At 50.6% G+C, this 9,634-nt stretch overlaps 1 protein-coding gene across 1 annotated transcript in view; it reads left to right on the top strand.

The window, feature by feature from the left end:
• Positions 1–315: 315 nt before the first annotated feature.
• Positions 316–9,634, top strand: part of IQSEC1 (IQ motif and Sec7 domain 1) — a 92,999-nt gene continuing 83,680 nt past the window's right edge. The window contains exon 1 of the mRNA XM_025050677.1: positions 316–1,177. The gene's annotated coding sequence lies outside the window, so the exon portion shown is untranslated. The remainder of the gene's footprint in view (positions 1,178–9,634) is intronic.

The raw sequence follows: 9,634 nt of genomic DNA, 5'->3' as shown, positions 1-9,634 counted from the left end.
GCCATCCGTGTCAGGGCCGGCAGAGACTCCAGTCTCCTGACTCATTACATCACTCAGCCAGCTTCCTTTCCGCGGGACCACTGCAGCCGAGTTCCTCTGACCTCCTGTCTCTCCTCCTTCTGGCCACGAGGAGGCGCTTGCTAAATACCGCCGAGATACTGACGCTCTTTCTCCAACCAGATCCGCGGCTCCCCGCTGCTTACGAAAGGAAGCTGCTTCTTTTCCGTCTGATGTTCGGGGCTGTTAGATCCCGCCTCCTCCCCGCTACACACCAGGAAATACGTATTCCCATCCCCGTTTTTATCTTAGGTACAGTCCTCCTAGAGCACCCTCCCCTTCCTTTCCCCTTCCAGGCCCAACCTCTCTCCTATCTCCGCCACTTCTTCCCCACAGCTTGGGTCTCTAAGACTGTGCTACCCCATTCCCTATGACAGTTGTCAGGCCACTGAGGCCCATCCCCAGCATTCAGTTAGTGCTGAGTCAGTGTTTGCTGTGGGATGAAGGGTGCTGCTAGCAGGCCGGGATCCTCCTCCCAAAACTGTAAGGAGTGCGTGTCAGGAGAGGACTTAATGGGGCGTGGTGCCAGGGTGGACGCGCGCAGCCCTGTCGCGCTGTGCGACTCTGGGCCAATGGCTGCCCACTCTGAGCCTCAGTCTTCTCATCTGTGAACTGGAGAGTCTTGGGGGAGAGGGGCTGGGCATTGCCGGCCGGAGCTACAGCTTTCCGTGGGAGGAACCAGAGGACTTAGCCTGAGGCTGTTTGCTAAATTTATTTAGGGGTCTTGGGAGTCTAAGAGAAATGCTGGGGTCACAGTGCTCCCTCCAATGCGCCTGGATTGTACGTACCCCGCTCCCGGGGCCCATCCGCTGCAGCGGCTCCACAGACCCGCGCGCCCTCAACTTGCCCGGACTCGAGTGACGTCCGCGGCTGGGGCGGCACCGACGTCCCCCCTCACCTTTCGAAGGGGGGGAAACTGAGGCGGGGCGCGGAGAGACCATAGCCAAGGTCACGGCTTGGTGGTAGCGGGGCCTGCAGGAGGGTCCAGCGCGGACTCCCGCTCCTGAGCGCCCCCAGGACAATCCCCTCCCCCGCGCCCTGCCGGCCAGACGCGCTGGAGCCGCGCCCGCCTCGAGGACAGCGCGAGCTCGGCGGCTGCAGAAGGACCGGCGAGTAGGAGGTAGGCCGGAGGGGCACACGCGCAGTGGTGGCCAGAGCTGTGCGGTGCCAGGCCCGGGCAGGGGGCGCGGAGGTTGCGGCTGGATATCCCCTCCGCGGAGAGCCTGGGCAGCAGCTCAGTCCCCGAAGCCGCGGCTGCACGGACGCAGAAGCAGCTCTCAGGAACCCGGGAAAGGAAGGGTGATTTCAGGCGCCTTTGCGGAGCCGGGTCTCGGAGGTTTTGAGGTCGCAGTCGCGGGAGCAACACTGGTCGCGGTGTTGTAGGGCTGGGGATCAGAGCCCGCAGGGCTCTCGGGTATGGGGACCCGAGCTACGCAAGACTCGGGGCGCCAACGCCGGTCTTTCTGAGCTGGGGCTCTGTAGGCGTTGCTCTGCGGTGAAGATGCAGGATATTCAGTCTCCTCGGCTTGGGGGAGGGGGACTCAGGGTGCCCCATCTCCGCGTCTACGCAGTTGGTTGCCTCCTCGGGGCGGGGAAACGTGAATCCAGGCCCAAAGGGTCTCCAGGCTTAGCAGCCCTGCTCCGCTTCACTCTCTCCAGTGTCTCCCCATCCTCCTGGCTCTAGGCTCCAGCTTCCCTTCGGTGAAATCCCGCCGCCCCGTCCGGGATTCGGATCTTGCGGACAGGAGGTTGAAGCATCTCAGGAATTCGCTGGGAGGCAGATAGACACTGCAGGAAGGGAGTCAGGAGCTTCTGCTGGGCTGGAGGGGCAGGGTCCGAAGCCTGCCCTACCCCTGACCCCCTGTGTGATCTTGGGCAATCACTCCTGGTACCACGTGGGAAAGAGACTGGTTCTTAGTCTTGGGGGCCCTCTGGGTCAGAGGTGGCAGTTGGTTTAGGCCACCGTGCTGGAGGCTGGAACAACCACAGCAATCTTCCGACCCTGTCTCTAATGGGGCAGGGGTCAGCAGGGTCTGAGAAGCTATGGAACTATTTCATGTGTCAGGACTGTCTCACCTGCCAGCATGAGTTGGGACCAGGGGCTCACTGTATGGGAAAACCCCTGCTCAGCCGGGAACTGGCTGCTCTTGGGCTATGCAGGAGGAGTGGGACATGGACAGTTGGCAGAGGTGAGTCAAGGCTGTCTCCCCTCCCCCTGGGAAAGTCCTCCATTGTTTCTGCAAGACGGTTGCCACTTTAAACTGCCAAGCTCTCAACCATCACAACTGATCTGTTCCTGAAGCAAATGGAGCAGAAAAACAACAGTGGGTGTCCCCTCCTCTGGGTCCTGCCACAAGATGAAGCTCATAGGGCAACAGTCTGCTCTGCCTGGTCAGCTTTGTGCATTTTGCCCTGGCATTCTCCATAATTGGTAGAGAGTGGGTACTTGTTCTGGACTAGGAGAAGGAGTCTGGTGGTGTACTTTGAAGAGCCACTACTCCACTCTGGTCAGTCCCTGCCGAGATAGTGCATGCTGCCTTGTGCAGCTCTCTCAGAGCAACCTTGAACTGAGTTGGCCCAGGAATGGCCCTCTGGTCACTCTCCCTGGCCTCCAACATTATGCCTGTTTCCTCACTTGGGCTGGCAAGGTTACCAAGCCTCTGAACCCACGTGTGGCCAGAGTCCAGCAGTTAGGCTCAAAAGAAGAAAAGAGAAACAGCCCCAGATCCCCCTGGAAGCAGGAAAAGATGAACTAAGAGGTGCTTAGGGTGCCACAATACCCACAGCCCATTAGCACTGGAGGGAGCATCCTGGGGCCAATCCCCTGTTAGAGATGAGGAAACCGAGGCCTGACAGAGGTAGAGACAAGTCCAAAGTCACACAGCATCATACTGTTTCCAGCTCTCCAGCAATCTGGCCATCCTTGGGGAGCTACTGCCTGGGGAACAGTCAGAGGACTCAGTGTTCCCCACAGAGGTCCCTGCAGTGGAGGGACAAGGAAGAAGACTGGTACTCTCCTCCGTGGGGAACTCTGGCTCCTACACAGTTTGCAAACATTGAGTAATTTGGGGTCTCATGACCAGAGTCACCACCCTATGCCTGCTGGCCCCACAACAACCCAGATTTTAGTCATGCCCCTTCCCTACTGTGCAGAACGGAGTGCCAAAGCCAAGCCAGACCTGGGACCCATTGTGTCTTCAGCTTTCCTCTATACCAGTGTCCTAACTACTGGGGTGGAGGTAAGCTAAGCACCTAAGCATCCCTAGCCAAGAAGAGCCCAGCCATCCTTTGTTCTTGTAGTATACAAGTTGGAGCTGAATACTAACTGGTCAGGGAGGCTATGACTGGAGGGTTAACAAGATGTCTCATCACACCCCACTGGTCTTTCATAATTAGGCAGTAGGGAGTAGGGTTGCTCCCTCCTATCAGGAGGTGTTTCTTGTATGAAAGAGGCTGGATGAAACCTATCCTATTGATGAGGTCCATGTGTATTGAGGTTCCACACACTGCCATTGCTCAAACATGGTCTTCACTGTTACCGGGAAGTATGACTCAAACCTGCTTCTGGGAGCAGCTGCCTTCCCACTGGACCCATCCTGCAGAAATGCACACCCCACCCTGCCACCTGGAAACTTGTTCATCCTCATCCCATTCATCCCCACATCATCCCTTCACAGTACCACTATCACTGAACAGGGGAGCGGTGTTCAGGAGCCCAGGTAGGACTGAATTTAGACCCCTGGTGAAACATCAGCCTTCAAGATTCCCCTTTCCCCATGGGCTATTCAGTGGAGCTCCTATGGCAAGTGCCAACTTGGAACAGAAGGATGTAGGCAGCCCAGTTCTCAATGACTCTTCAAAGAACTGTGTCTGTGTAGTCTTTTAATCCAGCACGTTTGCAATTCAAACCCAGCAAATGTATTTTTTTAAGCATGTACTCCATATGTCAGACCCTGTCATGGATGGCTTTCATATATATTTTCCCATTCCATCCGCAAAACCACAAATCCATCCATTAATGTGTATGAAGTTTCTAGAAGCATAATATTAAAACAATGATGTCAACCCCACAAGCCAGCAGTGTAGCCTTCCACCCACTACTGTTGTTCAGTCTTTTCAGAACTACTGGGTTTTGTGCCCAGACACCCTCAGGGAGCCATTCCTCTGGGAGGAGTGCTCAGACTCAACTGAGCAGAGTCCAGGCTGACCCACAGAAATCCATGGGTGCCTGCAGTGGAACTTATGACCCTGTATATGAGCTTGGGCCTCACATATTGCCTCTTTAGAAGATAATCTTGATGCTGGACAGCTCAACAGCGCGGGATTCCAAAGAGACCACAACCCCAGAGCCCTGGTGCCCAGGTTCTTGTCTTATGCTGTGAGAAAGAATTCAAGGACACAACAAACAGCAAGCAGGAAAGCGCAAGTTTTATTAAAGCAAAAGTACACACTTAAGAGAAAAGTATGGGCAGCTCAGAGAGAGAGTATGCCCAAGCTGTCTGAATTATGGGCTTTTGTTTTCTTAGGGGTGGGGGTGTCTTAAGGGTATCTAGCATGTCTCCCGGTCTTGGCTTGTTTCTCATGCTACCTGGAGGGGAGGAGGTGGCCCAAAGCCATCTATCTAGTCTCTAGGCCTTGGCTTGTTTCACATACTGGGGTCTCCTTCTTGAAATCAAAACAGGGAAAGGGCTGAGTAAGGGACTGAGGAAAAATTCCACAACTGCATCCTGGAGGGGAAGGGGAACTACCCGAGGGTAACTCTTCTGCCTCGATCCTAGCCTGTGCTGTGTCTCATCTTGGGATAACAGTCTCTGTGAATTCCCCGAGAGCAGAGTGGTGGCTGAGGCACCTCCTAGTCCCTAGCACCGGGGGCTAATGTGAGTTTTTGTTTTGCTCAGCTGAGCTGAATCCAAACTAGAAACAAGTAGCATTACAAGGTAGCAAGTTTTCTTTCACTGGAAGTATGCAAACTGAGGCCAAAGAGGAGATTCCTTTATTTTAGTTAGTTTAGATTCCTTGGAGTGTCATTTTAGCTCTAGGACTCCCAGAACTAAATGATATTTTAAAAATTATCTGAGGACTTGGTGAAAGCTATCAGGATGGTAATCTAGGTTCTTAAAAATGCTAAGTGTCTGGGTGTTTTAATAAAGCCAATTGCCTGGGGGTATTATGGGAACATTTTTATTCAGCTTATTCAGATGCTGAACTAGGACCAAGTTTTGGCCTTAGCCCAGGGTCCTTGAGGATTTGATACAAAGCTGATCAGGAAGGAAAGTGAGTGTCTTAGCAAATCCATGAGCAGCTGCTGCCGTTACTGTCAGCCACACCAACTTGGGAAGCTTGGCGGTCAGAGAGCTGGACTCCATGTTACTTCATCAAATCTCTTCTTCTCCCTGAGCCGAAGAAGTTGGAAGAGACCAGAAAATACTTTGAAAGTTGTAATCAGCACCCACAAGGGTTGAGGGGGTGTGTGGGGACAGAAGGGGCTGAAATATGCAGATCCTGATAGTCTCAGGTGTGTGGACTGGCTCAGGGCCAGCCTGCCTCTGAGACTTAGGTTCAAATCCAAGCTCTCAACTTCCTAGCTTTGTAACCTTGGACAAGTCACCAGACCTCCCTGAGCCTCAGTTTTCTTCTCTTTAAAATGGTGGTGATGATAATGTGAGCCTCCTAAGGCAGTTATGGAGATAATTCTGTGAAAGCGTGTCAATGTCATATAGTTATTTTTCATTTTCTCCTTTGGGGATATCGTAGAAGCCATTAAGTATTTCTAGGACCTCGAAGTCCAAATAGAAATTGTCAGTTCCATTCATGAACTCATCCAACAAATATTTATGGAGCACCTACTATGATACCACAGGAACAAAATAGACAGAAACCATTCTCTCCGGGAGCTTTTATTCTAGCAGCAAGAGACCCATAATAAATAAGTAAGCAAATAAAAGAATTTCAGAGTGTTAAATGCCAAAAAGAAGGCTGCCATGGTTGGTGTTAAAGGTGATTTGCAAAGGAAGAACTCTTCCACACAGAGGAGGAGAGAACCCTGGTTTGGATCCAGGAGACCTAAATTCCAGTCCTGGCCCAGTTGGCCTCCAGCTTGCTATTCAGCTCTGGGCGAATTCCTTTCTGTTTGTGATCCTGGGTTCTGGTCTGTGAAATGAGAAAGTGGGAGGAGCCCTTCCAGCTCAGAAGCTCTACGTGGCTTGGGTGGCTGTCATGTCAAGGTTATACCACCTGGTGGCAATACAATTATAGGTTGGGGTCCCTGCTTGTTACCACCCCACCCATACCACATGTACCTAAATGTGATATGTAATCTGTCACACAGAAAGGTGGAAAGACATACTTTCCTTCTTGTTCTCACTGTCTTACCACTTTTCTGAAAAACTTTTATAATATAATTTTGTTTTTCTTATTTTTGAGCTCTCTGTATAGACTTAGGCTGTAGATATTTGTTTAGGTCCACCTACTTTTGCTTCAAGTTGTGACTGTGTGACTCGACCAGTTATGAGTATCTGTATTTAGTCCTTGTCACTGCTGTATTATATTCTGTTGATTCACTAGGCCACACAGTCTATTTATCGAGTCTACTGTGATGGACATATGGGTTGTTTTCAGTTTAGGGCAATTCTTGAACCTGTCCGTGTCCGAGCACAAATGGCTTGAACTTCTCTAGGGCCTATACCTCGAACTGGATGGTAAAGTATGCACATTTTCAACTTCATAAAACAGTGCCACACTGTGGTCATTTCCTGCCACTGCTCCTCCTCCTCACTGGCACTCCCTATTGTCAGTCTTTGTCATATCTGCTCACCTGTTGGGTGTGTAATGGTTCTCACTGTGGCTTTAATTTGCGGTTTCCTGATTGCTGATGAGGTTGGGCATTTTTTGTACATTTACTGGCCATTGGGATTTCCTCTTTGGTGAAATGCCTATTCAAGTCTTTGCCCTTATTGGGCTGTTTTTTAAATTTTCTTACTGACTTGGAGGATTCTTTAGGTATTCCATATTTTAATCCTTTGTCAATTATGTATGTTGAAATATCTTGCCTTTTTCACTTATTCTGTGGTCATGAGATGAATATCTTAATTTCAGAGTTACTAATTTAAGTAGTCACATCTATCTTTTACTTTATTATTGTTTTGTGTGTTTAAAGAAAATTTTTCCTACTTTCTAGTCATAAGAATCTCATATTCACCTTTCCCATTCTTTAATCTACCTGGAATCGAACTCGTTTATAGTGTGAGATAAGAGACCCATTTCTCTCTTCTCTCTTCTCTCTCTCTCTCTCTCTCTCTCTCTCTCTCTCTCTCTCTCTCTCTCACACACACACACACACACACACACACACACAATTACCCAGTCAGTACAGCACCATTTGGTGAGAAATGTGTCCTTTTCCCTTATCTGTCCTGCCCCCACCTCCACCCCTATCTCCCTCAACCCTTATCCCTGCCATGTATCATACCTTTCTTGGGCAGGCTGGAGCCCAGGACTGAAAGGATCTGGGCTGGAAGACCCAGCGGAGTGTGGTAATCAAGGACAGCCCCTGAGGGCAGGGCAGACGGACAGCCCTCCCCTACTGGACCAGCTGCTTCTCCTGCCAAACAGGTCTTTGGGCTGTGTTCTGTCATGTATCTGGCTGGAACTGACTTGGGCTCCCTTCAGATTAAGCTGAGACTCAGGACCTGAGCTGACGACTGCATAAGGCTATGGGAGGGGATAGGGAGCTCATCTACGTGGGCCACAGAGGAGGCCCCCAGAGGCCAACTAGGCTGTGCTGTTTGTGGCAAGAGGCCCCCACTCAGGGCCTTGGACCAAGGTAAGGGAGGGCCAGGATGGTCCCTGACTGAGTCTTCCCTGCCCAGCTCTGGGTACTTCTGGAAAATAAAATGTCCTCTCCTGAGTTCTTTCCATCTTGGTCTGTTTGGGGCAACCAAGAGCCAGGAGATGGCCCCCTGGGGGGAGGGCCACAGCCTTCAGCAAGGACAAGCCAGGTCTCTGGCCCCCATTCAAGCCCACAGGAGCTCACACACATGCACAGGTACTCTGCTCACCTGTCTCCTGAGGGACTCTTGTCTATTTTAGTGTTCAGGGCCTGCCAGCTGGGGTGGGGAGCGGTCACTCCCAGCATCCAATCTGCCCTCCAGACCCTGGTGACTTTCTGCAGGCAGTGAGTAGTACCTGGCCTGGCAGGACGCAGCCTTCCTGCTCCTGGAGTCATCAGGGCAGGGAAGAGAGGGGAGGGAGTGGGAATGTACTGAGCACTTTCCATTTGCCAGGCATCTCACCTTGGGTAATCTTTACTCCTGCCTTGCCAGGTAGGGAAGATTCACCAAATAGCTGAGAAAACTGAGGCTTAGAGAGGTGCTATGGTCAGGCTGGGCCTGGGCCAGGAGGGTGGGATAGGCCCTTAGGATCTCAGTGGCTTGCCTACATGACTTTAGAAGTTGCAGGCTATACTACACCCTTCCTCCAGTTTCTTACCCAGGGTTGCTGCTCCCTGAGGCTCTCTGAGAACTCTAGTACCTGAGAGGCCAAAAGCAAGAGCCAGTGCTTCTGGGCCCAGCTCAGCCTAGGCTAGTGGGTAGGAATTACACTGTCTCCTCATTTGTGCAGTGGGCAGTTGACGATAATAGTACCCACTTCTTCAGGTTACTCTGAGGCTGAAAGGCAACCTGTGCAAAAGGGCTTCAAACTTGACTAGCTCCCAGGAAGCACTCAGGAAATCTTATTTTTTGTTAATGCCTGAGTTCCCCTCAGCCTCTGAAATTCCAAGCTCCAGTCTGTTTCCTTTCTAACTGGGCTTTTTATTTATGTGTTTATTTCTATGAATTTAATATTTGCTTAGGAAATGTTTAATATTATAATAGTGTTACCGGAGAGTGAGGATCCTCTCCTGGCACGTTGTCTAGGTTCTTGATGTCTTGAACAAAGAATTGAGCAAGACGCCAAAATACAGTAGAAAAGAAAAGTTTTATTAGAAGGGAAAGTACATTTCCAGATGTGGAAGTGGGCCTGAGCAAGAGAGGCGTGGCTCTAAGGCCTGGTAACAAAGCCTTTGGGGTTTTTATCCCTATTTGCTGTGGGTGGTTATTTTTCTTAGAGGGGTGGGCTTCCTTGATTGACAACTAAGATTGACAGGACTCAGTGTTTCATCATTTTGCGTTCTGCGCATGTTTGTTCCCAGAATTCAATCTGTTATAATGATATTAATGAACTTCTGGGCATGTGCATCATATTATAATGATAGTATAATGAGGGTCAGGTGAGTTGAAGGTCGTCAGGGATTCTTCATTGCATACATGTGAGTGTCTGGCTTAAACTGGTACCTAATTCTTTGCTACTTGTTTCTTTGTGTGAGTTAAAAAAAAAAAATGCCTTCTAGCTTGCTTAATTGTGGGCGAATTAGAGCAGACCCCTTCTAGGATAGGATGACCTCAGTATCTTTGAAGGCAGACCTGAAACCCCCTAAGTAACTTTCCTGCCTAGCTTTTTTCTAAGAGTCGTGAACCCCCTTATTATTAGTATGGATGTTGAGGGATGGGAGGTCTCTTCTGTAATCTACTTCCTGCTG

The sequence above is a fragment of the Pteropus alecto genome, unplaced genomic scaffold (genome assembly GCF_000325575.1).
Source record: "Pteropus alecto unplaced genomic scaffold, ASM32557v1 scaffold75, whole genome shotgun sequence".
NCBI classification, from domain to species: Eukaryota; Metazoa; Chordata; class Mammalia; order Chiroptera; family Pteropodidae; genus Pteropus; species Pteropus alecto.
The sequence above is the reverse complement of the archived record's forward strand: the minus strand, read 5'-3'. Positions and strand labels throughout refer to the sequence as shown.